General features: G+C 45.8%; 1 long non-coding RNA gene across 1 annotated transcript; it reads left to right on the top strand.

Moving 5' to 3' along the window:
- The first annotated feature begins 1,482 nt into the window (after positions 1-1,482).
- Positions 1,483-27,304, top strand: LOC116151496 (uncharacterized). The gene is made up of 4 exons (XR_010379058.1): positions 1,483-1,801; positions 8,760-8,912; positions 9,670-9,777; positions 26,715-27,304. It is a non-coding gene; the product is annotated as an uncharacterized LOC116151496 (long non-coding RNA).
- Positions 27,305-27,390: the final 86 nt, after the last annotated feature.

Genomic DNA, 27,390 nt, shown 5'->3' with positions numbered 1-27,390 from the left:
CTTATCCTTCCCTGGCCTGTGGCCTTTCTATGTTTGCAAAAGAATATGGAAAAAATCTGTTTGCAAAGAAGTTTTGAGGTTCTGTCCATCTGGTCCAGGAAATGCTGACTCTGCTAGATGTGCTGTTGGTTGGGCTCTCATGGGAGAGGCTTGGGCAGGACTTCCCTTGGCAATAAGCTGCCCCACCCAGGCCTTTCCATGATCCAGACTCCTGGGACCAGGGTGCAAATCCCCAGCTCCCCACTTGTCAACAATGTGACCTGGGCAACTTTCTCAAACCCAAGCTTTGTCCACCCAAGGTCAGCAGAAATGGGGGATAACAGGATGTCCTGCACAGAGTGTCTGTGCAGATTAAGTGAGGTAGAACAGACAGAACAGTGGTGGGGCCTGGCCCGTTTGTTGGCAGAAGGGAGCTCACCATGTGCAGCAATTTCCGCGGGTCACCCAGCAATCTGCCCAGAGGCTTAGCCACTCCATCACTATCATGTGTCTGAAGTCCACTTAACCACATGGGAGAGAAACAAACACATATTCTGAGTGTAGCTGCCACAGGGAAAAGTGTATCTGAGCGGGGAGTAATACCAGAGGGTGATCAGGATGGTGGAAGATGCCCCCTGGGTTTGAGCAGAGTGGAGCTGCTCTCCAGAGCCTGGGGTTAGTGAGGATGGGCTTGTAGAAATGCGTCTCTCCTTTACCCATCAATGCTAGGTCCTGCGGGTACTGAGTCCCACAATCGGTGTGCTGCTAGTGCCTTCAGCACAGAGAAAAACACAGGGGTTCCCACAAGGCTTCGGCCACGTCCTCTGCTTCCTGAACTCCCATTCTGGTGACCCCACCTGGGAATCAGAGATGAGGTGAGGCAGGGGCTTGTGCTGTCAACACCACTGCTCTACCCTGGGAATCTAACACACAGTAGGTGCTCGGTAAGTCATTGTTGAATGAACAGCAATACTGGGCCAAGTTTCTGTGGGTGTCTGTGCCCCCAGATCAGGGACCCCTCAGGGCCCACCTCACAAGTGACATGAAAATAATAATGCCACCAGGAGCAATAACAGTTCCTCAGAATAAGTGGGCTTTTCCAAGCACTCTCCACCTGTTGCAAAGGCCTCCCAGCAGGGAAGTGGGCTGTCAGGGGCAACACTGCACTCTCCACTGTAACAAGGAGAAAGCCAAGGGCCACAGAGAGGAGTGCCTTTCCAGTGTCACTGCTCACTTTCCCACCTTTTGGGAAACTGGGAGGCTTTTCTACTACATTCTGTCTCTGAAGCCCCAATACTGTTTGGACATGCCTCCCTCCCTGGAGCAGGGAACCACTAAGTGACCTGTCACTTGTCACCAAGCAGACAGGCTCATTTCAGCTCATTGTGCCACCTGCAGGTTGTACTAGTAGCAGGATCCTCTGGGAGACATCACACTCTCCCAACCTGAAAACAGGTGAACAGATCACAGGTTTCCTGGAGAGGATGGTCACATGGCCTTGATCTGGCCAATCAGCATTTTCCATCCTCCCTGGCCACTGTGATTGGCTCAGGGCTGGGCACCAGCCCATTCAGGCTCCACGGAGGTCAGGCCTAGTTACTGGAATCCTGGGAGCAGAGAAGTTCTATTTCAGTTGGGAGTTGAGGGGTGATGATGTCAGCCTGTGGCAGTTGGTGACTATCTTGCTCTCGTAAAGGCAGAGCCATGTGAAGATGACACCAGTGGCAGAGCCCAGAGGTGAGGAAGGATGACTTCTGCTGATGTCACTGAGCACCAGGTACAGCCCTGCCTGAAGCTATCTCCCTGTGGATGTCTCAGTTAGGTAAGTCATTCTCTCCTGCCCTGTTTGCTTCTTTAAGCCACTTTGGTTTTCTGTCACTGGTTTTAAGAAAAAGTTTGACTATTCCTTCAAGCTGGCTAAATGGAGACCCAGGAACTGCAACAGTGTGGTGACAGGCAACAATGTGGCTAATAGACTCCAGAGGCCTCGGTTCAAACAGGGGATTGTAAATGACAAGGGAGAGTACACATGGTCTCAGTGAACAGATTTGCTAGTGGTAGCTCGCAGTTCCTGGATATTAGAGTGCATGCACTCAGCCAAGTCTCAGCTCTGCTCTCACAACTGCTAACTCATACATCTCCTCTCCCACCTGCCCGGCCTAGGGGGGCTGGACACCCCCGGGCACCTGAAACAGCCCAGGTCTTTGTGTTGTAATTTACACAGGCTGCCCCCACTTCTGAGGGTGAGGGTGACTGGGTTCCAGTTTACAGAGAAAACAGACTAGACGGTCTCACTGGTGAGCTGTGGGGGTGGGATCCCAATCTACCATCTGACCTATGACTTCAGAGTGGACAGCCTCCCCACCCTCAGCCAGGATGCTTGCTAAGCCTAGGGGCTCAGGAGTCCTGCTCCCTCCAGCACCCCTCCTGGAGGTGAGAGTGGGGGGTGGCTCTTCCCTATACAACATTCACCCCTGCAGGGGCACACGTGTGACCTCACAGTCTGTCATCCCTTCCTTATGACCTGGACCTCCTTGGCAGGGCATGAGAGGTGCCTTGATGTGTGAGAACTGCAGTTCATGGGTGCATACGTGGGCAGGTGCACCATGACTGAGAGGACAGCACCCCAATTTAAGCCCCCTCCATCCTCAGATGATTACATCCTGGAATTGAGGGGTTCCCAGTGGTCAGGTGGCCAATTCTGGCCTTAGGGGCAAATTCTTATCACCCAGGGGGCTAATTTTTAATTAAATTACACATTTACAATTCAATAGTCAAGCCACTTTCTCAGCAGCCTTGTAGCCTCTCAGCTTTTAGCCCTCGCTGTGACCATGTTCTTAGCTTCAAATTGAGTGCCATTATGGACATGAACATGTCCCTGTCATGTGTCACCTTCAGAGTAAGGGGCCACCCAAAACTCCCCTCCCTTCCCCTTGTCGATACCTCCACACAGGGAGTAGGGCCCTTTCGATGCAGTTGTGCAAATGTGTGAGCTAAGGGTTTAAAATGACCAGGCTAGGAGGGGTCTGCCCCACATAGCAGGGCAGGTGGGCTGGCAGGTGGTGATTGTACACTTGTAAAACTCAGCTGGTGTCAGGCAGCGACAACAGACTGGCAGCCAAGGGCTCAGCTGGTGCAGATTAAGCGGATTAAATGTGTTCACCCAGACGCCTCGGGGATGGCAGCCCTAGAGTAAGACTACAAGTGAGGAAGGTGGAGGGTCCCCAGTGCCTGGACCTCCACCTTCTAAAAATCAGGACTGAGATGTGGCTTTGAAATCAGAACACTGGGGTTCAAAGCTTCCCCCACCACTTGGTCAATAATTCAAAGCAAATGAGCCTCAGTTTTCTCATGTGTAAAATCGGAACATTGAAGCCTCTCCCTCTGAGGGTGTGGAGGGAAGTAAATGCGGTGACAGCAGAGCACAGGAGATGTCTGGGCTGAGCCTGCACACAGGCAGGCCGTTGTTGCTGCCATGACCACCGTCTTCCAGGGCAGGGTCTGCACACTCTCCCTGTGAAGGTCCAGACAGTAAACATTCTAGGCTTTGAGGGACCTACAGTCCCTGTCACAACTACCACCCTCTGCTGTTGGAGGACCAAGGCAACTCCTGCAGTAGGTAATCCAGGCTCGCACCCCTGCTTCCTGGGATAAGTATTCCTGAGATACAATTGTCACATAACTTTGTTGGCTTTAGGTGTGCAGCATAATGACTTGTTACATGTGCATATTGTGAAATGATCACTGCATTAAGTTTACTTGACGTCTGTCTTCACCCATAGTCACACACTATTTTCCTTGTGATCAGAAATTTTAAGAGGTACTCTCTTAACAACTATCAAATGCACAGCGCTGTGTTGTTAACTACAGTCACCTTGCAGTACATTATGTCCCCAGGACTTGTTTATTTTCTAACTGGAAGTTTGTACATTTTGATTATATTCCCGAATTTCAATCACCCCCTGACTCACCTCTGGCAACCACCAACCTGATCTCTGTTTCTATGGGTTATCTCTTGTATTTTGATGACCCCCCCGACAGGTGGGAGGGGATATCTCATTGTGGTTTTGATTTGCATTTCCCTGATGGTGAGTGATGTTGAGCACCTTTTCATGTACCTGTTAGACATCTGTGTGTCTTCTTTGGAAAAATGTCTATTCAGTTCCTCTGCCCACTTTTTAAATCAGATTGCTTGTTTTTTTGCTGTTGAATTGTAAGAGTTATTTATATGTTTTGGGTGTTAACCCCTTATCAGATATATAGTATGAAAATACTTTCTCCCCTTCTGTCTGTTACCCTAACCTCTGCTTTCTGGATGACAGGGGTCCAGGCACTTGGGAATCTCTGCTTCTCACATGTTTCCAATGGTGGGTGGGTGAGGGCTGTGTTCTGATAAAACTGTGCACAACCGTGGGTCACTACCCCTTCTTTTAGAAGGTGGGCTCTGAAGAGTGCAGTGTGGGCAGGGATGTTTCCCTGAAGTCAACTTTTGGATGGTCATGTGCCCTGGAACTCACATCTTCTAGCCCGGATGTGATGGGGGAATTTGCCAAGGGAGGACCTTGCAGCTAAGAGACTGACCAGGTGCTCTTGTGTCTTGTTGGAAGGACCTGGAAACAAAGTTGTGTGGAACAGGGACTCCTCCAGGTCACAAGGCTCAGTTCAGACTTCTGGGATGCAGAGACCTGCTCTGAGCCACTGTCACTGAGGAGGGAAGGGCCTCAGGCAGGAGGGAGGGTTTGCTGGATTTCACTTGCCCTATTTGTCAAGTATCAGCTCTGGTGATGTGTGGCACATGGGCTTAGCTTTGGGCATGTAAGAGGAGAGGTTCCTGGGGAAGGGCTGGCTTTTTCCTCTGATTGAGGTCCTACTGTGTGCCAAGCACAGCAGTCCTCTGAGTCAGAGCTGGAAAGCCAGGCACAGAGAGGTCAGGGAGTTTCCAGGTCACACAACATTAGGGGCATCATTAGGGTCTGATGCAGACCTGACGCCCAGCCTACATTCTCTCTCCTTTCCCAGGACCATCATGATCCCACATGTCAGCATCACCCAGAGAGGCCCAGGTATGGGCGCTGGGACCTTTCCTGCCTAACATGCCAGGAGCCTTAAGAGGGAGGACAAGACACTTCCTGAGTCCATGATGCCCAGAGGCTGCTCTCAGCTAGAGGCCCAGCACACACTCTTGGATGAATCCTAGCTCTGTCCTGAGTCACTCTGTCTTCCCTGCCTCAGTCCTTCTGCCCACATGGGGCTGGAAACAGCAGCCACTTCACAAAAGTCTAAGGAAACTCCAGGATCCTGGAAGCAGCGCCCTCACACAGGGAGCATGGTGGGGTCAGCCTCCATTGTCTCCTTAACTTTTCCTCACCTCTTTGCTGGATCAGGAGTCCTAGCGGGGCCCTGGCTTGTCCCAATTCTCACCCCAGATCAGGGTCCAGCAGGGGGTGGTGTCCAGGCTGGACTCTGTCCTCTGCCCCTTCTGGGCACCCTCATTCCCTACACCTTGGCTGCCTGGACACTGTCTTCCAGGGGCCACTCTGTGCCTCCCACACCTACCTAGCATCCACCCACCCTGGGTTACTCCATCGCCCTCTGGCCCTTGGACACACACCTACTCCGTGTTGAGTGGAAATGAGGTGACGGACATGCTAGGCCTCCTGGACAGTCTGGGGGAGCCCAATATCCCCATCCTGCCCACCGCCCCAAGAGCCCAAGTTGGGGAGAGGGTGTGCCTCCATTCATACTCTGATTTGCTCAGATTCTCAGCACCTACTTTGCTGGGTGGATATGGGGGCAGAGGGATGATGTAAAAGCAGGAGACCTGGACAGCAGAGCATGAGAAGGGGGCTAGCCCAGGCTGGTCTCATAACCCCCTTAGCCTTGGCTTTCTCATCTTTAAAGTGGGACAGACTATTGTGAGGTGAGCAGGATCCTGACCCATAGCCAGGCACTGTCCTACACGCATAAGAGAAGATCACTGACTCCTCATGAAAATCTGTGGGGCAGGGACAGGCATTATCACCCATTTCTGCAGAAGAAGTAACTGAGGCACAGAGAGAACAGAGGAGGTGACCACCCCAGATTACAGAGCCCAGGTCATCTGGTTCCAGTGTCCAGGCTCATGGTCAGTGCCCACTCTGGGTTTCCTTCTCCCTTCACCCTCCACTGGGACCCATGGCTGCAGCCTCATCTCAGTGTAATTGTTCAAGGGGAGCAAGATGGGGGCTCTGAGTGCCCGTTTCTCTGAGCACTGCTTTCCCAGAATGCTCAAGGGGTTGACTGTATTCACTACTGGACACCCAGGCCTGGGACCAGGCCAGCCACACTGCAAGGCATGAATCAATGATTGTTTAGTGAATACCTGGAGCTCTGCATGTACCTGCATGTTTCTCCCATTTCCTCATCTCCACAGCTGGCTACCCGGCCAACACCTTATGTCATCAGGCCTCTGCCAGGGACAGTCAAAGGGACCAGAGCTGCTCATCTGGGGACAGGGAGCCTCAGGGGCCCTTTGTCTGTCCCAAGCATCTCCTGGGCCAATTCACAGGGAAGCCCAGCCAGCTTCCAGGAACAGCAATCAGGTCCCAATCCCAGGGGTGTAGAGTAGGTCTTGAGGGGTGTTTCCTGAGACTGACTTTGTGTATGAAGGGGTCCTTGGGGTCAGGCTGCTTTCAACCTCCATTCCAGGCCCATACCCCTGCTGGCAGCATTGAGCTAGTCATAAAGGACACAGGCTGTGGGGCCAAGGCTATAGCAGGGCTCTGCTCCCTCTCTGTGGCTCAGGTTCCTCATTTGTAACAGAGAACTAGTAACAGGGCAATGGGAGGGCTCACTGAGACCCTCCTCTGTGGCTTTGGTTGGACACTGCCCTCTCTCTGCTCAGTGCCCTTCTCTGTAATAGAGAACTAGTAACATTTTTCTTAGCCCCTTTTGGCCCCATTTTTCTGAGTCTCTTTCCACATTCAGCCCAGTGCTTTCACAGAGATCACAGACTTGGGAGGTAATCAGAGTGTGGTCTCAGCCCTAGTGGTCCCAACTGAGGCCAGAGGAACTTCAGGAGGGGTGGGAATCCAGAAGTGCTTCATGGAGGAGGTGAGATCTGAGCTGTGTCCCCAAGGATGAGCTGTCATCCAGCTGAGGCCTGGCACTGAGCAGGACCCATGTACATGTTGAATGAGGGTGTGAATGAATGAATGGGCACCCCTCTAACAGAGAGTGAGGGGGGAAGTCCCCCAGGCCAAAGCAGGAAACACAGGGCACCCTGGGGGAGCAGAGGGCGGGGCTGCAGTGTGATGCCTTCCTCACTCTTTATGGGTGTCTTGCCCCCACTTTAGCCTGTGTTCTGCTGGATTGGGAGCCCTTGCCTCTCCTCTGCTCCAGGATCCTGCTCTTCATTCCCAGCAACACCCACCTGTGTCACCTCAGTGTCCCCAAGTGGACCTGGACCTGTCTTGTGGGAGATTGTGAAGAGGGATTTGGTGTGCAGCCCAAGACTGAAGTGGGAGGGAGAGGATAATAGGGACCTCCAGAGGGGATCATGGGCTGGGGGAAATCGGAGGGGTGGGGAAGGCAGAGACTCAGGGCTGAAGGATCCTGCTAGTGGTGGCTCCTTCACAAGGGGCTTCACAGGGAGGAAGCATTCATGGGGTAAAGGCAGAGCTCAGTTTGGGCCTCGCTGACATGGAACAGCTCATCACAGAGACGTCCAGAGGAGCTGGATATAGGGAACAAAGGTGCCACTGATGTCAGGGTCAGAGCCTGAGACCCAGATGAGGTGGGGCGGTGGTGCAGGGTAAGGGGCTTGAGGATGTCAAGATGTTCATTCATTGGGGTCCTCACGGTGGGGACTTTCATGTCCATTTCACATGGTGCCTGACAGAGCTAGACTTAGGGAGCTCACTGAGTAGACACGTGCTGACAACATAGAGTCTCCTGTTTCCATATAAAGTCCCTGGTGTGAAGCCAGCTGGCACTCTTTAGAGTCATACACCCTCACCCCTGGGCTCTCTGTGTGCCTAGAGCCCAGTGGCACCTTACCTCCCACTCCCCACTGCAGGACCCTTTGCACACCTGCATTTCCACAAGCTATACAACATCTTCTCTTGCTGTGTTTACCCTATGAAAACTCATTTCCCTAGGAAGAGAGGCCTCACATCCTGCCCTTATTAAAGTGGTAAAGCCTGTTGTTCAGAGAAGCCCCTGACAGATCTCACAACCAACCAGGTACCTGTGCAAGAATTGATCAGGCAGCCCCCTCCTCCTTGTGTGCACAGCACCCCCCCAATAACAGACCCCACAAACTCAACCTTGGCCCTCGTGTAGGCACCTCTTGCCTGTGTGGCCTGATGTTGCCTATAGCAGTGTCCCTATTAAACTTTCCTAAACCCTTCTCAGATGCTGGTAATTCTTTACCAACCCAAGTAACTAGCCCGCCATTGTGCCCACAACACCTGAAACAGAATTGGCTAAATTATGCAGATTGATGATGCAGGTTAATTTGCTATAAAGGTGAAATCAAGGTTTACAAATAAAAGCAACATACATACTCACGGCAGGACTAAGAACTCACACGGATAACTAAGACCCTCCACGCGCATCCCACTGTGGCCTCAGGGCCTTTGCGCTGGCTGCTCTTTCAGCCAGGATCCCTCTCTGCCTGCTTCTTAAACACCTCCAGGAATCTGCTCAAATGTCCTCCCTGACCTTATTTTTCTCCATGGAACATATCACCTCTGGACACTGTGCATATTTTACTTAATTTTCTCTGTGTCCCCCACCAGGCTGTCTGCTGCATGAGAATGGAGACCTGCCTGCTTCACTACCTGCTGTGCCCGGTATCTGGAACCCGCCCAACACACAGTATGACGTCAGCGAATGTGTGACGGGTGTGTGATCACTGTAGGCCACAGACAAATTTCTTCCCAGCAGTGATGGTAAGAGTCATTCATTCTCTGCTTACTGAGCCCTACTGTGCACTGGATACTGACCTGGGTGGGAGGCATGCAGTGGATGAGACACAGTGAGCAAACACAGCATGTTAGGAGGGACACGTGCTCTGGAGAGCACACAGGGCTGGGGGAAGTCAGGAGTGCAGGAGTGGAGGAGAAGAGGGCCAGGTGGAGAAAGTGGTGGCAGAAGAGACAGAGAGGTGGGGCCCAGGTCTTGCAGGGCAAGATGGCTCCTGTGAGGGCTTTTCCTCAGGGCAGCGGAACCATGGCTGGGCGTGGAGCAGGGGCCCGTGTCCTGAATGCTATGCAGGAAATGGAGAAGGTGTCTGCTGGGGAGATGTGCGTGGAGGAGGCTGTCCCTGTAGACTGTGCAGGCAGGGAAGGCTCCTCTGAGGGGGTGACATCTGAGCTGAGCCCTTGTATGGACCGTGTTTCCACCTTCTGTAGACTGGATGCTTTCGTCTGCCCTGCAGGCCTATGCAGGACACTCCCTGTTCTCAGTCACCTGGACTTGGCCTCCTGCCTCCCTTGTGGGCCCTCCCACCCCAGAAGGAGTCCTTCTAGATCTAATGCACTACCTCCTCCACTGGACTTGGACTCACACTGAGCCACTGTCCACCTGCCCAACTCACCCAGAGTCAAGTCCAGACACTTGGGGGAGCCCCTCCACCCTAGAGCCCATGAACTTACTCAAATGGCCAGTCCTCAGCCTGCTTACATGCCTCACCCTCCCCTCCTGCAGAAACCCTGTGACAGATCCTGTCCACAGCACCCTGCTCCTCGAATCCTAACCCCAGGCTTTCCCATGGTGTATGACCCCGCATGGGGTGCAGTCCCCTCCTCCAGTCTGGTGAGTAGAAACTACCTTTTCTTTTTTCTTTTGTTAATATATTTATTTTTTAATTTTTATTTTATTGAGTTATAGTCAGTTTGCATTGTTTTGTCAATTTCCAGCATAGAGCATAATTTTGTCAATTGTGTTTACCCTTTCAAGAAACCATCTCTTGGCTTGATTTTTTCAAATGTTTCTAATATCTCTATTTTATTTATTTCCTCCCTGATCTTTATTATTTCCTTCCTTCTGCTTACTTTTGTTATTTTTTGCTCTTCTTTTTCTAATTCTTTTAGGTGGTAAGTTTGATTGTTTATTGCAGTTTTTCCTCTTTTTTGAGGTAGACCTGATTCTCTCACTATAAACTTCCCTCTAAGCACTGCCTTTTCTGGATCCCATAGGTTCTGTGTGGTTGTGTTTTCATCATCATTTGTCTCACTGTGTTTTTTTATTTCTTCTTTGATTTCATCATCCACCCATTTTTTTTAAAGTAGTATGTTTTTTAATCTCCATGCTGTCATTTATTTCTCCTTTATTTTTCTGTAGTTAATTTCTAGTTTTATGGTATTGTGTTCAGAAAAAGTTGCTTCAAATATTTTCTATCTTCTTCAAATTGTTAATGCTTCTTTTGTGCCAAAGTATATGATCTATCCTAGAAAATGTGGTACGTGCGCTTGGGAAGAATGTATATTCTATTTTAGGGAAATATAATGTTCTGAAAATATTAACCAAGACAAATTGTTCTATTTTATCATTTAATATCTATGTTGTCTTATTAATTTTATGTATGGAAGATCTGTCCAGTGATGTTAATGGATAGTTAAAGTCTTCTACCATGACTGTATTCTGATCAAATTTTCCCTTTTTATCTGTTATGTATTTAGGTGCTCCTATGTTGGGTTCATATATGTTAATGAGTGTAATATCTTCATCTATGACTCCTTTAATCATTATAAAATGTCCTTCTTAATCTTTCTTTATAATCTTTGTTTTAAAGTCTATTTTATTTGAGATCACTGTTGATATTCCTGCTTTCTTGTCATTTCCATTTTTGTGGAATATCTTTTTCAATCCTATCACTTTCAATCTATGTGTGTCCTTCTCCCTAACGTGGGTCTCTTGTAAACAGTGTATTGTAGATACTTGCTTTATTATCCATTCTGCACTCTATATCCTTTGATTAAAGCATTTAGTCCATTGACATTTATAATAATTATTGATACATATGTGTTTATTATATTTTGAACTTTGTTTTGCAGTTGATTTTGTATTTCCTCTTTGTTCCTTTCATTTTCTTTTTGTGGTTTGATAGTTTTCCTTTTTATTATCTTGGTGTCTTCTTAGTTTTGTGACTCTGTTGTAACTCTTTGGCTTGTGGTTACCCTACTTTGTATATATATTAACCCATTACTGTATCTGTTTGTTTTAAACAGATAGTAATATAAGCTCAAACTCATCCTACCAAGAACAAGAGAGAGAGAGAGAGAGAGAGAGAAACCTGTATATTTTCTTGTTCGCCTCCCCCACCCTTAATGATTTAGATGTCCTCTTTTATGATTTCATGTTTATTCTGTTGTAATTCATTGTAGCAATCACCTTTCCAATCATGGTTTTCTCCTTCTTGTAGCATCCTGCTTCTTTTCTGTTTAGAGTAGGTCTTTCAATATTTCCTTTAGCATAGGTTTAGTGTTGCTTATTTCTTTTAGTTTTTGCTTGTCTGTGAAGTTCTTTATCTCTCCTTCTATTCTAAAGGATAGCCTTGCTGGATAAAGTATCGTAGGCTGCATCATTTTTTCATTCAGGACTTTGAATATTCCTTGCCCCTCCCTTCTGGCCTGTACTGTTTGTGTAGAGAAATCAGCTGAAAATCTTATGGGGGTTCCCTTGTATCTCATCCTTTGTTTTTCTCTTGCTGCCTTTAGAATCATTTCCTATTCTCAAAACTGGTCATCCTAATTGTAATATGTCTTGGTGTGGGTCTGTTTGGGACCTCCTTGTTTGGGACGCTCTGTGCTTCCTGTACTTGGATATCTGATTCCTTCTTTAGGTTTGGGAAGTTTTCATTCATGATTTCTTCAAATACCTTTTCAATCCCCTTTGTTCTTTCTTCTCCTTCTGGGACCCCCATTATGAGTAAGTTGGCATGCATAATGTTATTCCATAGGCCCCTTATATTGCTTTCATTGGTTTTTATTTGTTTTCTCTCAGCTGTTATGTTGTCCTGTCTTCTAAGTCACATATTCATTCCTCTCAATTATCTAGCCTACATTTTACAGCCTTTAGCTCAACTGTCATCTCAGCAAATGAGTTTTCCAATTTTCACTGGCTCCTCTTTAGAGATTCAATTTCGTTTTTTGACATATTCTCTGTCTCTATAGACAATATCTTTTAGTTTCTTCAGTACTTTGATCACTCCTTTCTTGAAATCATCTAGTAGACTATCAATGTCTATTTCATTGATTGTTCTTTCAGGGGATTTATCTTGTTCTTTTAATTGAGAGAGGTGGCTCTGCTTCTTCATCTTGCTTATATCTCTCTGGTACTATGGCTTATGGAGTATCAGTTATCTACTGTCGTCCTTTAGGAGTTTATTTATTTATATAAAGTGGATGCAGAAATAAAACTAAGCACAAAGAAATTAGTTTTAAAAGCAGTATAATCAATAACAGAAGAACATATTGAAACAAGATAACAATTGAGTTGGGATGAATTTTTAAAACATTAAAGGAAGAAAAATATTTGAGAACAGAGTATCATCATAACAGAAGAACAAAACAAAGATAAAAATGAAATTGGACAAATTGAAAGATAATAATATTAGTATTTTAAAAGAAAATTTTAAAAGGGATTAAAAATAGAAATATAAAAATTATTTAAGAAGTAACATTTAAAAAGTAAAAGAAAATGGAACAGAAAAAGAAGAGAGGATGTTCCCGTGGAGATTGTGTGCCCTTAATAATTTTATCAAGAAGTCTTTCTTAAATAAGTGTGGTTGCCAAGTCTTACTTCTGTGCCTTTTGTCTGTTATCCCTTTGGTTACGGATGTGGCCGTTAACCTGTTAACCAGAGCCTACCCTGGCTATTGAATGGGGACTCCTATTTGTTTTGTGGTTGTCACAGCTCCTGCCCCTGCCTTGTTTCATAAACTAAGCTCGTTGGTTCCAGAGACCCTCTGGTCACACCCTTTGTCTGTGCTGCTCCCAGTGCCTGTAGGTAGACATGTCACATCTCCTCCCAATGCTGCATCTTGGTGCTGCTCTCCTGCATGGTAGGTGGGCAGGGTGTGCCCCTTCCCAATGCCGTGTCCAGGTGCAGCAGTCCTGCACAGTAGTTGGGTTGGTTGCTCCCCTGTTCAGTGCTACTCCCCACTCCACATCTGTTCCACACTTTAGGTGGGCTTGAGACAAAAGGCCACACCAGCCCTAGTCCCTGCTCTTTGCCAGAACTCTGCTCCTTGTTCATTTGTCTTAGAGGTGCGAGTTCATAGACGCACCAGGACAGAACCTTCCTATATGTCTGGGGATGTAAACAAGTCTCAGTCCCACCTATGAGGCTGCAGAACTGCCAGGTACATGTTCAGGTTGCAACCCTGCCTCTGCCTGGGTGGGTATGATGGCTGTGGCTGAGCCTCATCTCTCTCTTCTGAGAAATCACCAGCTATGTTGCTGTGGGTCAGCAGAGACAAAGGACAAAACTCCCCTTCCCTCAGACAAGCCAGCAATGTTGCTTTGCTTTATTTATTTTTTCTTATTTTATGGGGGGCCCAGGCTGTTCTGATCTGTATACAATACAAGCAGTTGTCCACAGCACACTGTAGTCCCCCAGGGTTACCTCTGTACAGTCAACCAGAGTCTGCCTGGATCCAGCAGCCTGTCCCTTCCCATCCCGGATTCACTTCAAGGTTTGGGGGTTGTTGACACACTTTGTGCCCATGTAACTTAATTCTGTCAGTCAAGGGCGGTTCTGTACACATCTGAGCCTCAGAGGTTCCCTGTCCATCCTGCTGACCTCTCCGTTGGAAAGGGGGAGACCCAGTCAACCAACACTATCCCTCCTTTGCTGCTCCCTCTTCAAAGGACCAACCCCAAGCCATTTTGAATTTCTTCCTTATTTTTTCCGTTTCTCCTACCATATTGGTGGCACATTTTGTCTTTTGAAGATGGCAATGTTTTATCAAAGTTCAGCAGATGTTCTGAGTGGATGGGTGTGTCTGTGAATGTCAGTCTTGGTGTATTTATTGGAGAAGATAAGACACAAGTATACTTCTACTCCACTATCTTGGCCTTTCTCCAAGAATATGCACTCTTAATAATTTTGTCATACGGTTGTTTTTAATTATGGGTGGTTGCCAAGTCTTCCTTCCATGCCTTTTGCCTGTTATCCCCTTTGTTGTTGGTGTGGCTGGTGTTCTAGTGGCCTGAGTCTGCCCTGGCTATTGAGCAGGAGCTCCTTTTTTTCCTGTGGTTGTCACACTCCTGCCCATATCCTGCTGTGAAAACTCCACTTGCTGGTTCCAGAGGCCCTCCAGTCGTGCTCCTGGTCTGTGTCCCAGCATCAGTTTGTGGGTGGTCTGCACCCCCACTAGATGCCTGGTCCCAGCACCACACTTGTGCAAGGTAGTTGGCAGGTAGCTCCCCTGCCGCAATAGGTCCATGCTTCATAGGTGGACTCAGAGAAAACAGCTGAACTAGCCCTCACCCCTGCTCTGTTCCAGAACACTGCTTCTTGTCCATTTGTCTTAGAAAAGCCAATTCAGAGAGACATCGGTGTGTAATGGTCCCCTCTGCTTGGGACTGTAAACAAATCTATGTCCCACCTATGAGGTTGTGGAGCCCCTAGGTAGGGATTCGGCTTTTGACCCCTCCTTCACCTGGGAACCATGAACCAGAAAATATGGTGGCTATGGCTGAGCCTTGACACTCTTCTCCCAAGAAGTCTCCAATAATGGCACTGTGGGTCTGTGGACACAAAGGCTACGGATCCCCTTACCCCCAGGGCAGACCAGCAGTGTTGCTTTGTCTTTTTTTTTTTTTTTTTTGGATTTTATGGGGGACCCAGGCTGTTCTAATCTGTATACTCTCCCAGCCATGGCACACAGAACATTGCAGTCCCCCAAGGTTTCCTCTGTACAGTCAGCCCGAGTCCTCTGCTCGACTCAGACAGCCTGTCCCATTCCACCTCTGCTGGTTCACATCTAGGGCTGGGGATCGTTGGGGCTCTTTGTGCCCAAATAACTTAGTTCTGTCAGTCAAAGGCTATTCTGTACAGATCCGAGCCGCAGATGTTCCCTCTCCATCTTGCTGAACTCGCCATTGGAGTTGGGTAGACCCAGTGTATTAATGCTATTACTCCTTTGCAGCTCCCTCCTCTTTGGAATGGTCCTGAACTATTTTCCTTTTTCTTCTTTTCTCCTACCAGATTTGTGGAAAATTTTATCTTTTGAAGAAGGCAATATTCTGTCAAAGTTCAGCAGGTGTTCTGGGTGGTGGGTGTGTCTGTGAATGTCACTCTTGGTGAATTTGTGGGAGAGGGTGAGCTCTGAGCATCTTTTTTACTCCACCATCTTTCCTCCTCCTTCACTTTTTCTTTTGATTGGAACATTTTGTCCATTGACATTTATAGTAGTTATTTTATAGATGTGGGTTTATTGCCATTTTGAAATTTGTTTTCCAGTTGATATGGTATTTCTTATTTGTTTCTTTCTTTTAATTTTTTTTTATTTTTGTGGTTTGATAAATTTCTTTTCTATTAGCTTGGATTCTTTTTGGGTTTTATGACTCTATTATATACTTCTGATTTGTGGTTATCTTGTCTTTCAAGTATGGTAACCCCTTACTTCATCTGTTTGGTTTTAGTTGATAGTCATGTAGGCTCAAGTGCATCCTAAAAAGAAAGAAGACAAAAAGAAAGAAGAAGAAAAAAAAGAAAGGGAACAAAATCTATATTCTCTTGCCCTCCTCTTTCACCTTTTATGATTTTGCTATTCTCTCTTTCTTTCTTGCTTTCTTTATTGACTTACTGACTTATTTATATCTTCATGTTTTCCCTTGCAATTCACTGTATTTATTGCATTTCCAATTATGGTTTCCTAATTTCTATAGCTTCCTGTTTATGTTTTATTTAGATTAGAACTTTCAATTTTTTTTTAGCATAGATTTAGTACTGCTGAATTCTTTTAGTTTTTCCTTGTCTGTGAAATTCTTTCTCTCTCTTTCTGTTCTAAAGGAGAGTCTTTCTAGATAGAATATCCTAGTTTGCAGCCTTTTCTCATTCAGGACTTTGAATATATCTTTCCACTCCCTTCTGGTCACAAGTTTTTATGTAGAGAAATCTGCTGAATGCTTATGGGGCTCCCTTGTAACTAACATTTTGTTTTTCTCTCACTGCCTTTAGAATATTCTCTTTATCTTTAACTTTAACCATTTTAATTATAATATGTCTTGGTGTAGGTCTGTTTGGTTTCTTCTTGTTTGGGACCCTCTGTGCCTCCTGTACTTGGATAATTCTTTCCTTCTTAAGGTTTGGAAAGTTTTCAGTCATGATTTCTTTAACTATATTTTCAATCCCCTTTTCTCTTTCTTCTCCTTCTGGGACCCACTATTATGCATAGGCTGGCGCACTTTATATTATCTTGCTTTAATTGGTTTTTATTGGCTTTTATGTCTGCTGTATTGGGTTATTTCTTTTTTCTTGTCTCCTGTCATTTATTCATTCCTCTGCATTATCTAGTCTGCTTTTGATTGCCTGTAGTTGAATTTTCTATTTTTAACTAGCTCTTCTTTACAGTTTAAATTTTCTTTTCAAAGTTTTCTGTCTCTATTGATAGTCTCTTTTAGTTCTTTCAGTGTGTTGATCATTCCCTTTTTGAAGTCTAGTAGACTATCAGTCTATTTTACTGTTTGTTCTTTTAGGGGATTTCTCTTGTTCTTTTAATTGAAAGTGGTTCCTCGGCTTCTTTATTTAATTATATTTCTCTGGCTCTATGTATTTCTTCTAGACCCGTTTCTGAGCTGTGGTTTGTAGTAGGCATGGTGAGAGCACTTCAGTTGTGAAGAAAAATAGGCAGGAGATTTCCACTGGGGAGTTCCCTCTGTGGTGTTGTCTGTCACTTGTTATGCAGACTTACAAAGTACTATTTGTTGATGTTGGCTTTATCCCTGCTTTAGCTATGGGAATGTCAGCCACCTACTCTGGTGCCCCTCAGGTTCTGAGCCCCAGGAAACATCAGTGCAGATCCAGCAGTGTCAGTCCCTTGGACCTGCCTTAGCAAGTGTGTAGTCACACACATGAATTTGTGGTCCACTACAGGTTCAGCTCAAACCACAATCCCACATCCACATATGGAACCATACACCACCCTGTTGTAAATACCCTCACTGGCCACCCTTCTTGAGTCAGAACTCCACTCACTGCCTGTAAGTCCCAGAGGTGTGGATCCACAAAGTGACCAGAGAGAGCAAATCCACCCTCTCTGCCTGGGGCTGTAAACAAATCTCAGTCCCGCCTGTGAAGTTGCAATGGCACAGGATATGGATTCAACATTCAGCTCTGCCTTTGTGCAGCAGTGTTGGCTATGACCAAGCCCCATTTCTCTTCTCATGAGAACACACCAACAATGGAGCCAAGTGGAGAAAGTGACTTTGGCACAGCCATGTGTCATTCCTCCCCCATTATACCAACATTGTTGCTTTTTTATGAGAGTTTCAGTCTGTTCTGTTCCACTCACACACACACACACAGCCAGAGCTCACACTGCCCTCTAGTTTCCTGATGCTGCCTCTCTGCAGTGTGACCCAGCCCTCTGCCTGGGCTCTTCACTGACTCCAGTAGCCAGTCCTGGCTCATCCCTGCTAGTTCATGTCTAGGGCTGGTCATCACAGGGACCCTCTGTGTCAGTATTCCCCAGTTCTGCCTGCCATGCAGTTGCCACTGTCTCCTCCAAACCTTGGAAGCTCTGCTTCTTTCCTAGCTGATCTCCCAGCTAGAGAGGTTGTGTCCCAGTGTGAGGGTGCCTTTCTTCCTATGCTACTTTTTCCCTGCAGGATCAGTCCTGCACTGAATTTGTCTTTTTTCTTTTTATTCCTTACCATATTTTGTGAGAATCTTCCTGTATTTCAAAATGAGAGACACTGTGCCAGAGTTCAGGAGGTTTCTGTGCAATTCAATGTTTTTGTAGATGTAATTCTTTGTGTATTTGTGGGAGAGGTCAAGCTGTGAGTCTGTCTACTCTGTCACTTTGGCTCCTTCAAATTTTAAAATAGGGCTAGGTCTTTCTTAATTACTCTCAACAAGCTGTTGTAGTTTCCAGCGTACATGTCTTGTAATTTTTCCTTGCCTCTATTGGATGCGGATTCAGAACATACACAACCTTCTAGAGAAACCTGTCCCACCCTGCCATTTGCTGCGAACTAGCTGGCCTGTGTCTGAGTCACCAAAAGGTTTTGTTCTTTATCTGATTCTTAATTCTTTAGAATTTGTCATTTTACTCTCATAAATGCTGATTGTACTTGTAACAAATACTTTAAAATAAAAATAATAAACTTTATGCTGTGGATGCAATATGAATGAATCTCAAGTAACATATGCTTTAAATACCTAAGAATTAGTAAAGCAATATAGATACATTATTAACACTTGAAATGTTGCCTAAAGGAGAAGTGCAGAGATTTGCAAATCCCACCCCCAGAAGTGACCGTCATGAATGGCTTGGTGAACATCTCTCAGTCTCTATCTCTCTTATTCTCTCTGCCTCTGTCTCTCACACACCACAAGATTCATTTACATCTATGATGATTTGACACATATGTGGTCATAGATGGCATCTGGGATGTAGATGATGGATTAACAAGCATCCAAACTGAGGGCTTCCTTGACATCAGGTAAAGACCTAGCAGTCATTTTTCCAGCTGCACAACAATCATTCCTCCATGTGAACCAGAACTAATGAATCCAACCCCTTCTCCATGAACATTAGTGTTGCTTCCAATCTCCTACTAGTTAAACCAGAACTGTGATGAACATCTTGAAAAGACATCTTTGAAAAATTGTGCAAGAATTTTAGTATGATCAACACTAAGCATCAGCACTACTCAGAAAGTGGTGAACTTGTGGAACTGTAATTCATCCTGCATACTATTCTCCCAGAGAGGAGTGTCTGCTCACTCTTCCCTCCAGGGGATCTACTGTGGCCTCTGCCTCCTCATGTTGTCACTAGAGCTGGTTGTCACCAGGCTAAAGTCCTGCCAGTGTGATGGTGACAAATGCTGTCTCCAAAGTGTGTACATCTGTGTGCATCCTCACTTGAGAGGTCAAGCACCTCTAATATACACTGGCCACCTGCATTTCCTCTTGTTGGAATTGCATGTGTTTGTTCTGTTTCTGTTTAGAACACAGTGTTTCAAGAAGTTTTTGGACCACAGGGATTTGAAAACTTTCTCTGACTTTAGGTTATGAAAAATGATTTTTCCAGGTTGTGGTTTGTCTTTCATGGCTTTTGAATATTATTATTTTTTATTTTGTAGGTTATGTTTTGCCACAGGAAGAGCTAAGCATCTCCCTTCTGGCTCTGGTTTCACACATAGAATAGCAGTGCCTATCTCGAGATTATGCACATAGTTAATAAAAATTTTCATTTTGTACATCTCATGTTTAATCCACCTGGGTTTCCCTTTCAAATAACCAAAATGCTACTTCAAGTTAAAAAAAAAAAAACAGTCCCTTGTTAAAATACGAGAGCAGACACAAACAGCCACCTTTTGTATGATTTCATTGATAGGGAACATCCAGGGTAGGGAAAGACACACAGAAAGAAATCGGATTAGGGCTTGTCAGGGGCTGGGGGAGGGAGAAAAGAGAATGTGTGCTTTGGATACAGGGTTTTATTATGAGGAAAGAAACAGTCTGAAACTAGACAGTGATGATGGTTACACAGCATTGTGAATGCACTTAATGCTCCTGAATTGCACAATTTAAAATGGAAAAACATCTAAATTTTATTATTGTAAACTTAAAACATAAAAATAGATGATACTCTAAATGACATGAAAGAAAACAAGGAAATTACATAAAAAACAAACAAAAATGATGCCAGGAGAAGGGAAGTAATGTTTGCGTCTGGGAGTGGGTTGATTCTGAGAATTAGATGACAGTGTTGGTGTTTGCAGAGGCATCTCAGCCCGTAGGGATGGTGATGCCTGAATTGGCTCTGGGTCTCATAGAAGTGTGTGTGTAGGTGCAGGAGGAGCTACAAGATCAGGCTCAGGGTCTCCCTGCAGGACTGGTAAAGTAACCTGTCTCTAGGTCTCCTGTAGGGCTAGTCTTACAGTCTCCCTGCAGAGCTGGTGGGATGTGACACGGTTCTGTGTTTTTTGCAGGTGCAGGTTCGGGTTCCCCTGCAGGGTTGGTAGAATGGGACCCAGTCCTGTGTCTCCTGCAGGATCCAGCTCAGGATCTCATGCAAGACCAGGCTCAGGGTCTCATTGTAAGGCTTGTGGAATGAGACCCCATCCTTTTTCTCCTGCAGCAGCAGATTCATGGTGTCCCTGCAAGGTTTTGCAATTTCACCCTACTGTGTATCACCAGCAGGAGCAGGCTCAGACTGTCCCTGCTGGGTTGATGGAATATGACCCATCTCTGATTCTCTTGCAGAAGCAGGCTCAGGGTCCCTCTACAGGGCTAGTCAATTTTGTTCCAGTCCTATGTCCCTTGCAGGTGCAGGATTGGGGTCTTCTTTCAGGGCTGGTGAAATGTGACTCAGCTGTTGGTCTCCTGCAGAAACAGGCAGAGTTTCTCCCTGCAAGCCTTGTGGAATGAGACCCAGTGCTGGGTCTCCTACAGGAGCATGCTCGGGGTCTCTATGCAGGGCTAGTGGAATTGGACCTGGCTAATGGTCTCCCTGCAGTGCTGTTGGAATTGGTCCAATTCTTGGGTCTTTTGAAGGTGTAGGTTCTAAGTCTCCCTGCATTGCTCATGGAATGTGACCTGGCTCTGGGTCTTCTGCAGGAGCAGGCTGATAAATTACCTGTAGGGCTGGTGGAATGTGACATGGCTCTTAGTCTCCTGCCAGAGCTGATTCAGGGTCTTTCCACAGGGCTGGTAGAATTGGCCCCAGGCCTGGGTCTCCTGCATGTGCAGGCTCAGGTATCCCTGCAGGGCTTGTGGAATGTGACTGGGTTTCTGTTTCCTTCAGGGGCAGGCTCAGACTCTCCTTGCAGTGTTGCTGGAATGGCACATGGCTCTGAGTTTCCTGTAAAAGCAGTCTTATGTTCTTCCTACAGGGCTAGTGGAATATGACTCAGACCTTGGTCACTTGCAGGAGCAGACTAGTTTTCTCCCTGCTGGGATGGTGGAATCAGACCCTGTCCTGGGTCTTCTGCAGAAGCAGGCTCCAGGTCTTCCTGCAGGGTTGTTGGAACATGACCCCATCACTTGTTCTGCTTCAGGAATAGGCACAGGGTCTCCTTGCAAGGATAGTGTAATTGGACCCAGCTCAGGGGTCACTACAGGGCTGATGGAATGTGACCTGGCTCTGTGGTTCCTGCAAGTGTAGGTTCTGTGTCTCCCTTCAGGGTTGGTTTAATGGGACCCATTCCTGGGTCTCCTGTAGAAGTAGGCTCAGAGTCTCCCTGCAGGGCTGATGGAATGGGACCCATCTCTAGGTCACCTGCCAGAACAGATTTGGACTCTACCTTCGGGCTGGAGGAATTGGGCCTGTTCTTGCATTTCCTGCAGGAACAGGCCTTGGGTCTTCCTGGAAGAATACTGTAATATGACCCATCTCTGGTTCTCTTGCAGGAGAGGCTCATGGTCTCCCTAGAAGGTTAGCAGAATTTGTCCCATTTCTTGGTCCAAGGCTCAGGGTATCCCTGCAAGGTTGGTGGAATGGGACCTAGTCCTGTGTCTCCTGCAGCAGCAGGTTCTGTTCTCTTTGCAGGGCTGGTGGAATGTGACTCCACTCTGTAGTATTTTTTGCAGATGCAGGCTTAGGGACCCCACCAGAACTGATGGCTCTTAGTCTCCTATGGGAGAAGGTGAGGGATTCCCTGCAGAGCTGGTGGAATTCGTCCCAGTCCTCGGTCTCTTGCAATTGCAGGCTCAGTGTCTCCCTGCAGGGTTTGTGGAATATGACTTGGCTGTGGGTATCCTGCAGGAGCAAGCTCAGTGTTTCCGTGCAGGGTTGGTGGAATGAGATCTAGTTCTGGCTCTTCTACAGGAGGAAGCTGGGGTTCTCCCTGGAAAGGCTGATGGAATTGGACTGGGATGTCTGTCTCCTGCAGGAGCAAGCCTAGGGATTACCTGCAGAGCTGGTAGAATGTCACACAACTCTTGTTCTTCTGCAGGAGCTGGCTCATGTTCTCTGTGAAGGGCTTGGTCTCCCCCAGGAGCAGGTTTGTAGTCTCACTACAGGGCTGGTGTTATGTGACCCGCTCTGTGTTTTCTGCAGATGCAGTCTCAGTGTTTGACTGCAGGTTTGGTGGAATGGGAAGAAGTCCTGGGTTTCCTGGTGTAGCAGGCTCACAGTCTCCCTTCTGGGGTATTGGAATGTGACCCAGTCATGTGTTTCCTGCTGAAGTGGCCTCAGGATATCCCTGCAGGGCTGTTGGAATTGTACCTTGCTCTGTATCACCTGCAGGATCAGGTTTGTGCTCTCCCCGCAAGGCTGGTGGATTTGGACCTATTCCTGGGTCTCCTGCAAGAGCAGGTTTTCAGTCTTCCTGCAGGGCTTCTGGAATATGACATATATCTAATTTTCCTGCAGGATCAGGCTTGTGGGTCACCCAGAAAGGCTAGTGGAATTGGACCCACTTCAAGGTCTTAGTGCATGGTTGATGGAATGGGACACAGTCCTGGGTCTCCTGCAGGACTGGTGAAATTGGACCCATTCCTGAGTCTCCTGCAGGAGGAGGCCCTGCATCTTCCTGGAGGGATGGTGGAATATGACAGAGATCTGGTTCTCCTGCAGGAATAGGCTCAAGGTCTCCCTACAAGGCTAGTGGAATTGGACACATTCCTGGGTCCATTGCAAGTGAAGGCTTGGGGGTCTTCCTACACAGCTGGTGGAATGTGATTTGGCTCTGAGTCTCCTGCAGGAATAGGCTCAGGGTCTCCTTGAAAGATTGGTGAAATGGGACACAGTGCTGTGTCTCTTGCAGTAGCAGGCTCAGGTTCTCCCTACAGTGTTGGTAAAATTGGACCTGGCTCCAATTCAACTGCAGTAGCAGACTGAGGGTATACCTGCATGGCTGGTTTAGTGTGAAGGAACAGCAAGTCTTAATACATTGGCCCACTCCTGGGAAAAATATAAACAGGGCTTGGTGCATGGTCTCTTGTATTGTCTGAAAAAGCCCCTTGAGATGTGTTGATTCTGATGACCTCTTCCAAGAACTTGAACACTTTTAGAATCTCTGCCAACTCATCTTGTTTAGACTGAAGGAATCTGCCGTTCATCAGTTCTTGGAATAGAGATCAACACAAAATGAAAGAGGGAAGAAAAAATTACCAATATATCTATTGAGAAATCAGCTGAAGACATTAGAAAGTTCTCTTGCAATGCACTTGTTTCTATTTTGGTGCATTTAGAATCATTTCTTTATTATCAACTTTGGCCATTTAAATTAGAATATATATTTTTGTAGGCCTACTGGGGTTCATTATGCTTGGACCCTCTGTGCTTCCTGTGTTGAGATAGCTGGTTCTATCTTTGGTTTAAGAAAATTTCAGTCTGATTTCTTCAAATATCTTTTCAAACCATTTGTCTTTCTTCTTTTCCATGTGGGATCCCTATGAGTCATAGACTGGTATGTTTTCTCTTATCCCATGTTTCAGTTGCATTGCTTACATTGGTTTTCACTTGCTTTTCTATGTCGTGTTCTGACTGAGTGATTGCGGTTATCCTGCTTTCGAAGTCACTTATTTGTTCCTCTGCATTATCTAGTCTGATTTGGACTGTCTTTAGCTTAGCTATTCTCACCGTTGAGTTTTCTGATTCTATTTGGCTCATCTAAAGTGTTTCTCTTTCCATTTATACTAGCCTGCATTTGTATTCATAGACTCAAGATTTCCTTCAGTGTTTTTATGTCCTCCCTTTTCAAGTCATGTTCTAGTAAATTTTGGTGGTCTAATACATTGGATGTTCTTTCAGGAGACTCCTGTCTTTTGAAAATTTGGAATGGTTCTTTTAACTTTATTATATCTCTCTATTGCTATGGGTTAAGGATTATCAGTTATCTATTATAGACTTGAACAGCTTTTGTAAGTGAAATCATTTCTGTGCACATTTAGTATTAATGCTGTGAGGATTGTTTTTGGTATGTAATGATGCCATGCATTCCTTCTGTGTCTGTTGCCTTTTATATCTATGATTGCTAGTGTGGTTTTTGTTGTGGTGAATACAACCTATTCTGGTAATGTTAGCAGAGTGTCATTTTGGTTAAATGCTTATCATACCTCTGACAGTGCTGGGACTAGTAATTTTTGTGGGAATAGAGGCTTCAAAATGGTTTCTGGGCTGCCGGCTGGATATGTGGATAGGGAATGGTTCCAATACACTCTCATGAAAGTGCATTCGTCCTTACTATTGCCACGGAAAAGTCAAAATTTTATAATGGGTTCCCTCAGGTTCTCTGCAAACAAAAACAAAAGTGGAAACAAATCTAATGATGTCACACATTAGAACCTGTTGAAACATGCAGTGCCACAGTTGGGTCCTTAGTGTAGTACTGGGTCAGCACCACAACTATTGTTGCATTAGCATGTGGTAGTCAAGGCTGATGGAAAGGCTTCAAATTCACCTATTGTTCAGCAGATCTCTGCTCCAAGAACTCTTGCAATAAGGCATTGGAACTCAAAGGCAAGCATGAGGCATTTCAAAAACCTCTGCTTTGGACAATAAGAAATTTCAATCCTGCCTATGAAAGTTGCAGATCCTTGGGCTATAGAATCTGATTTCAACAATAAATTGCCCTGGATTCTAGAAACTAGATGAAGATGGCTCTGAATGAGACCCATTTCTCCTTTATGGAGAAAATGAGCAATTATACCGTGGATGTGGAAAGACTGTGACTAAGGCCCTGGGTTACTAAGTTAATCCACAACACATATGCCAGCAGATTTAATATTAAGAGAGGACCCAGGCAGATCTGTTCTCTAGATAGTACCAACCACAGCCCAAAACAATCTCTAAACCCCTGGGAATAAATTTGTGACATCAGCCACAGCCCTAACACACAGATTCCACAGGCACTCCTAGCTCAAAATTAACAGGTGGAGTATTGGTCTGGGAATGAATTGCAGAGAAATTTTGTGATTATTGCTTTCAGATATGTCAACCAAACGTCCACTATGCACTCTTTTAACCCTCAGCACATTGTCTTCCATCTCAAATGACCTGTCCACTTTAGAGTGTGCATTCCAGTAAAACACAGTTTCCCCTTTACTGTTCCCTCACCAAAGGTCAGGTCCTGCACTGATTTCCATTCTCTAATTTGCCTTCTACTCTTTCCAGGTTATGTGAGAATTTTCTGACTTTTGAAGTAAGAGATGTTTGGGCATTTTTCAGCAGGGTTCCTGAGCCAAGGGCTGGGAGAGTGTATGTTTATCTTGCTGTATACATGGGAGAGAGTGAGCGAAGTTTGCACTGGTACTCTGCCAGTTTGGCATGGATAAATTAACACAATTTAGTCATAACTCACAGACACTTGATTCTTGTTTAGCTATTTTTCTGTATATCAATTGTGGGAGGATGTGTCCGAAAAATCCAGGTCTGACAATGTGTTCATACCTCAGTTGCAGACTTTCAAATAATAAACAGAATTGAATTACATACATGGGAAATGTATCAAAATAAAGACAGTTTTAGAAACATACTAAATCTAACTATAAGACAGTGTTGCCAAATTTAGGTACCAGCTTGAAATATCCAAATAAGAAAAATGCACAGAAAATATAAATTAGCAGCCAAAAGTCAAGAAGGAGGCAGGTCAACAGTTTTCTCTTGGTGCCTCCAGCACTAACAGAAACAATGAAATAATTCTTAGAACCATTAACAACCACAACCCTAGGTTTCCATTGTGCATGTGGTGCCCTTTCCTAATAATGACACATACTGGTCATTGTTGGCGATTCAAGGGGAAAAATTATTATTTAGGAAACCACAAAGAAACCCAAACAATGTATTTTTACATAGGCTTGGTTTCAATAGCACTTAGAGATATTATAGATATGAGAACACTGCCGCAGCTTTGCTAGGCTATTGAGAATCATGTGCTCGTCTATCAAAGATGAGAATGTTTAATCGAAAAATTATGTTGAGAAAAGCAATTTAACCCAAAAAATACAGCAATCACATTATATCCTGCTCCTGGGACTTGACAAAAGGGAAAAGATGGTCCACAAAAAAAGTGTCACTACATATTTATCCCAACAATTACACTTCATTTCAATAACTGAATTATAATAGTTACAAATACTGTTTTGAAAAAATTAGGATAAATAAATATCCAAATTCAGGCAAAAAATTCACTCACTTACAAAACTCCCTTCACACCAAAGTAGACATAAGCCCAGCATTTGCTGAATCTAGGGGAAGATCATCATTTCAAGTTGTGAGCGAAGTATTCAATACCAATCTATTTTAGTCGAGAGTAGTTGACAAAGGAAGAGTTCACTGTTGTGCACAGAATGTGAAGGAGGAGGAACTCTGATACAAGGAGGGGCTTGCTCAGCTCCTACTGGCTTCATTGCAACTCAAGTGCTGATTCTTTGAAATGGATACATGAGGGGAGGGGAGGGAAGAGTAAGTGATTTATACCAAGGGCCAACCCTGGGAAAAGGCTTAACTGTGCCTTGTGCTTGGTCGTCTGAGTGGTGTATAAATGCCCCTTGGGATGTGTGGATTCTCACGACCTCTTCCAAGAACATGAGCGCTTTTATCATCTCTGCCATCTCTTCTCTTTTAGATGTCAGGAATCTTGGACCCGTTCTTGGAGCAGAGAATTGAGTGGCTTTCTCAACTGCACGTTGACACTCCATATGTTTCTGCCAGTATCAGTGAGGTTCAATATGTCTCATGAATGTCTTTCGAGCCTGGTATTCTCAACAGAAGTCTCCATGCCAGTATTCTCCATTGTAGCAGAACAACTCTCATCAATGTGTTTGCATCTCACCTCAATTTGTGCAGCCAGCTTTTCTACCAGCTTCCTTCATGTCTCCTATAAAGTCAAATTCTAAAGGACAGGGCAAGTCTGAAAGTACCTCGGAGCCTCACCTGTAAGCTGATGACAGGCAGATCTTCCACTGTATGCCCTTTCAGGTTCTGGAAACTGACCCATGAACTCAGGCCATTGCGCAGCACGAGTATCTCGAACTTACACAGATTCCAGAAAAAGAGACTTAAGCCAAGCTCCATAGAGGGCGGTACCGCCTCCATGACACTGATCCACCCACAGAATCCTGCCCAGTTACCTTGGATCCACCAGCCACAACAATCCTGGAGGAACACACCAAGATTCCACCTGGAATCCAACCGGTAACTGCCATCCCCAATGGTTGCTGCATCTTGTCAGTGTTGGGGGAGGGGCTGCATCAGTCGAGAGGTTCCAAAGGTAAATGTGATTCTCTCCATTAGTGTCCCAT

This window comes from Camelus dromedarius, chromosome 35 (genome assembly GCF_036321535.1).
Source record: "Camelus dromedarius isolate mCamDro1 chromosome 35, mCamDro1.pat, whole genome shotgun sequence".
NCBI classification, from domain to species: Eukaryota; Metazoa; Chordata; class Mammalia; order Artiodactyla; family Camelidae; genus Camelus; species Camelus dromedarius.
Note: the sequence above shows the minus strand (reverse complement) of the source record. Positions and strands in the feature narration are given on the sequence as shown.